Below are 6,000 nucleotides of genomic sequence, written 5' to 3' on the forward strand. Positions count from 1 at the left end.
GTAATCTGGGGCGTGGGAGGCAAAATGTTATTCAAATGACATTATGTCAAATGACACGTGACATTTTGGAGTGTTTTTACTCTCCAGCCTTAGATGTTATATTTAGAGCAATGTATCCTTAAAAAAAATATAGCCCTACTGAAGCTTTATGAGTACATCTAAAATTATGATGTGAATTTTACTTCTGAAGAAAGTTATTAACAAATTAGTCAAATGACATGCAGATGACATTTTACAAGCCTGGTCATGCCCATTCTCGACAACGTTGTAGAACATTATTGTATTATCAGAACAGATCTTTTTTCTACATTCCTAGACCAACATTTGAAAAGGGCGTAGCTTCCAAATTTTATTCTTTCCAACTTTTCGTCCACATCTTCTTCTTCTTCTTATTGGCATTACATCCCCACACTGGGACAGAGCCGCCTCGCAGCTTAGTGTTCATTAAGCTCTTCCACAGTTATTGACTGCGAGGTTTCTAAGCCAAGTTACCATTTTTGCATTCGTATATCATGAGGATAACACGATGATACTGTTATGCCCAGGGAAGTCGAGACAATTTCCAATCCGAAAATTGCCTAGACCGGCACCGGGAATCGAACCCAGCCACCCTCAGCATGGTCTTGCTTTGTAGCCGCGCATCTTACCGCACGGCTAAGGAGGGCCCATACATCGTCCACATACATAGACAAAAACCAGAGAGAATAAATTTTGGCTAATTCTCCCTTTTCAAATATTGGTATAGATTTTTCGTTGATAAAAGGCCTACGAAATCTACATTCTGATATTTTTTTGGATTAAATTTGTCAGGAAGTTGCAGCTACACAATCATTTTAATATAGCCCGGTATTAAATTTAAGAACCTATAGGTCGCAACCAAAAATATTTGATGACAAGCAATGGTAAACGGTTCGATTGAAATGCGTGCCAGCGTGCAAGTCTTTATATTAATATGGTAATCAATTATTCAAAATAAAATGTAAATTCACTTCTGAAATTTCTACAATTTTTGTTTGATTCCCTTTAAAATTTAATACCGAGCTATATTAAAATGATTGTGTAGCTGCAACATCCCGACAAATTTAATCTGTTACTTTTTACTACAGCGACCAAGGAACAACTTCAACCTTGTTGTCGTTGTAGCCATGCTTACGTGGACTGCAAATGTCTTCATCCGACTCTCTGCATTTTGCATTAAAACGCGCTGAATAATCTCCCTTCTACCCTTCAGGACTCTTGAATGGTGCCGTACGAAGTGGAGCGGGATTCTACGGCGTAAGACTACGTAGTTCTATACTGCATCGAAACAGTTCCAGGCGAAGGGCAAATTATTGTTCATTCATATGAATTCATAAACTTTTATTGGGTTTTTTTTTATTGAAATGAAGTATAAACTTGAAATAATTACTAATTCGGGATACTGGCTCTTTCTGAGTAGTGTCGCATTAGGGGTAATGGCATTCGGGCTAGTTGCTAGTAATAGCATTATGGGTAATGGTATTATGGGTAGTGTCGTAGAACCCCCCCTGAGATCAGCGAAGGTACCCCCTGGTTGAGAACCGCTGTTCTAGAACATCGTTCAATGCTAAAAACGGAAATAAAGAACTTTAAAAAAATATCTCAATATGTGGTGGCACCACCGTCTTGCAACAAACATCAAAATAAAGCTTATGCAATAAGTGCAATGAGTGCTTTAGATGTTACCTAAAAAATTAGTTTGGTCCTCCCTCTACGATTTTCTCCGCAAATTTCTTTCTTAAAACCTTCTTAGAAGTTTTTTGGAAATACATCCGGAAATTTCTTCAAGAATTCGTTCGGGACTTCTTTTAGGAATACTTTCAGAAAATCCCTTAGGAATTCCTTTCAAAGTTTTAGGACGAAACTCTATTTCCTGAGAGAAATTCCGAAGGAATTTTTTCATGGAACTTTTAAAGAAACTTCTGAATGAATATCAGATTGATTGCTGCAAGAATTCTACTGGACATTCCCTCAGAAATTCATCCAGGGATTCCTTCAGAACATCCTTAAGAATTAACATCTAAAATATATCCAGAAATTCCACCAAATACCTAATTATATCTATTATGGTCGTGTTGTCCGGTAGTCCGAAGCAGAACCGAATGTAGGGGGTGATCCCCCAGTGCCGGACACATAAGCCACTTAACGAAAAGCTCTCTAATTATCCAGGCTATGTTTATTTAAACACAATATATAAAAAATATGATCATTAATGATTCATACAAACTATATTTGATCATTTGAACACGTTTTTGGACGATGTATTTTGATGATGAATTTTGGTGAAAATTTTCACGGTTCAGAAAAGTGTCCCCGAGTACCGGACACTATTGCATCATGTTCAAATATGTCCAAGTTCCTATTACATGAGTAAAGACATCATTTAGAATAGTAATATTTTTCACTTGCTTCAAGTTGTAGATATTAACACGTGTTAGTAGAGCTTATTTGACTCTCCAGCTCAATTTCTTACATCCTACTCAAAATTCCCTCCAATTCAATGACATCTTCAATTTTTGTTTCTGTTTATTTCTGTGGCTTTCTGATACATCAGCAAGTAAAAACAATTGAATTGAAGTAAGTTAAGCAAAACAGGTGCAAATAATGGCTATTTGTTCACATGAAAAAACTCATTGTCCGGACCCGGGGGACAGCTACTGGATACGGAAATTAGTTTTGGACCATATAGACATTATGGACATTTTTGATATAATTTTGATATAATTTTGAGATATAAGAGATATAATTTTGTACAAAGTTTACAACATGAAGATCTGATATTCCATGCACGTAATGGACTTTTCAATAGCTTTCTTTTGTATTACATAAGTTGATGGAGGGATCTCTGCAAGTGCCGTTTTCAGAAGTGTCCGGTATTGGGAGGTGTCCGGCGCTGGGGGATCTCCCCCTAATGTCATATCCCAGTTCGCTCGTTTTTAGGTCGTCAATCTACTATGATGCAGCTCCATACAAGTAGATGGCCAAAAATATGTTTACGTCATTTCTTCCATATTTTACAGTTATTTCGAAGATTAGTGTCTAAAATATGTGAAATAGATGTTTTGCAGGTCGTTATTGCTTCCAAGGTCTCCAAACTATCTGGGATATAGCTCATCGATCTCCATGGAATATACACTTTTTGTCCTCGAATGTAACATGTACACAGCAGTCTATTGATGTGTATTTTATTATGGCGCAGATCTATAGAATTCAAACTAGAAAACTGTGTATTGTTTTGAGTTGCACAGATGTTCTAAGGCTCCCAAGGACTCCATGGAACACAGGCCTTTGAGTCTACAAGCGTAACTGGTTGTCTTTAAATGATTTTTTTAAATTGGTTCAGATTCTTAACCCTTAAAAAATAAAAGCTACACAAAAGCTTTTCTAAGGGGAAGTTGTTAGCAGGCCAAATTAAGCCTAAGACATCATAGCAATCTATGTAACTTTGACGCTAAAAATAAAGAGCATTTTTGTTTTCACCTTCGTCCAATCAAGACGTTATTTGTCCAGATCTCTGACTGTTCCATAAGATAATCATACCTTTAGTGTAGGTAGCGCTATTAGTGGAGGTAGTGGGGTTTTATTGAGATTTATTATTCACTTTACGATGAATTCAGTTGATGCGTCGTGCTTTAAATATCCTGTTAAATGTAACTTATTCTAAGATTTCACTTGAAAAACAATGTTTTTCCTTAATAAAATTGACTCTCTTGCACCTATAGTGGTGCAACCGTACCAATAGTGGCGAGTCTCATAAGAAATCAATGGACAGCACCACTATGGGAACCAAAATTAATTTTTACCACTACTAAAGGAACAGTGTACCCATTAGTGGTGCAAGCAATATTTTGTATTGTTGATGTTAAATGACATCAATCTCAATTTTGTTAGCAAATTTATTAGTTTATCTATTGACTAAGATATTAAAGCTGTAAATTTACAATAATTATCAATTTTCAAAAAATATTTCCTTATGTGGATATTAGTAGATCCTCCTAACCTCCACTATTGGTACCGTTACCCTATATAACAAAAACCAAAGATAGAAACATTATTTTGCCAAAAAGTTTTCGTAATTGTTTGTGCTCACTCGAGAATTTACAATGCAGCTTGTAGGAAATGGGTATTTGCAGATGCATTCTCGGCTCTGAAGGGATGTGCTGAGGCGCAATAGCCTGCCTGGAATATCTGCCGATACCCTATTTGTGAAAATGCAGAGATTTATTTGAATTTTAGTAACAACGATGTTAATAATCACACAATCGGAGGAAAAGTTTTAGTCACTCGAAAATATGATTGTCATTGACCTTTGTAGTGAACATATTCTCACAAAATGCATTCCAAAAATTAGGTCCATTTAACCGAGGAAATGCTAATAGAACAGCTGAAATGCGGGCCAAGTTCCAGTAGGAATTAGATCCATTGAACAAGAAGATGAACTTTACAGAAGAAGGATGTTTAATCTAGTTAATCTGTTCCCATATCTGTTGTCACAGTACATACATCCTCCACATTGTATGTACCTTCTTCACTTCCAAGTAGCACGACACAGAAAGAGCTTAGATTGCTTAAGAGGAAACTCGAATACCTACCGGGAAGGATATAGCATTCTATTCGACTCCTCCGAAGCGTCACGGATTCGAGTTTACGAAAGTAGAAAGCACAACAACCATTAAGTGGAAGATGCATGACGGTATTTTAGTAATTAACGATGCTTCTCCTCTGTGCTCCATTCAACGGGGAAATGATGCCTGTGATGCAACGAACAACGCTGTGTGCATTGTGATGCCGCTCGATTCCGGAAACATTGTTGAAAGACATCGATGCGACAGATAGCTCCTGGAGAAATGAGTTGCTCTTACTGGGATTAGTATTAATTCTGGAGTTCTGGGTAATGGAGACAGTTTTTAATTGAATTCAATGTATGAAATGAAACGGATGGATGAAACATTCGAGCGATCAGAACACAAGATTCAGATTTAATTTAAAACCAACATCTTATTTTATAACAAATAATTTTAAGGTGCAATGACTTAGTATTGCTGACTGTGGAACGTGGAACCAAAGACTGCAACATTTTATTACAATCATGCATTAATTCCTTCCGCCTACAGTTTGCCATAATTTGCGACCTATAGGTATGATAATTCCGAGCTTTTGAAGATGATCCAATTCTAGTTCAATATTGCTTGCAGATGCATAAGGAACTGGTCGTTTCAGACGGAATATGGGTTTAATACCAGGTTTGACTGTGAACGATAACTTTTTCTTTTTGCAAAGTCCACGTTCATCACTAAAATTGCGTCATACTTGTGTTGAACTTCTTGATTAAGACCCTCCGTCCGAGGATTTTTTTGTAGTTGTACAGTGTTGCATACGGCGGCATTTAATGGAACGTCCCATAGCTTGAACATTTCAATCCATTCAATGCCGAAAAGAGACAATTCTGGTACTATTGTCATCATCAACATCTTCCTTCCTCAACCGTTCCATTTAAAGAAACTCTGCACTCTCATTCACGAATAAGTTTAACCTTTTCGCCACTAGCATTAACTGCATCAATCAGTGGCGCCGGGAGTGGGTGGGACAAATAGGACATGTCCTACACGGTTAGAAAAAAGTACCTAATTTTAGGTACTTTTTTTCTCTTGCATCTCCCTCCCTCTTCCCTTTGTTGTCACAAAATGAAGAGCAAAACCACTCAACAAGGGCATTAAAGTGTGGGAACCCAACGTTGAGTAATCTCATGTTTACAAAAGTTGAGTGAAATTTATTTAACTTTTGGTTAGTTTCTTTTTAAAATTAAGTATATTTTACGTAAAATTAAGTGATTTTTACTTAATTTTAAGAAAAAAATGCTTAATTTTGGATTCCCACACTAAACCCCCGATTTGAGTGAAAAGTACCTAATATTAGGTACTTTTTTTAACCGTGTACGCATGAAAATACCTGGGTAGTGTAGTGAATCAGCGAATGCTTGTT

The sequence above is a fragment of the Armigeres subalbatus genome, chromosome 2, assembly GCF_024139115.2.
Source record: "Armigeres subalbatus isolate Guangzhou_Male chromosome 2, GZ_Asu_2, whole genome shotgun sequence".
In the NCBI taxonomy this organism is placed as follows: domain Eukaryota; kingdom Metazoa; phylum Arthropoda; class Insecta; order Diptera; family Culicidae; genus Armigeres; species Armigeres subalbatus.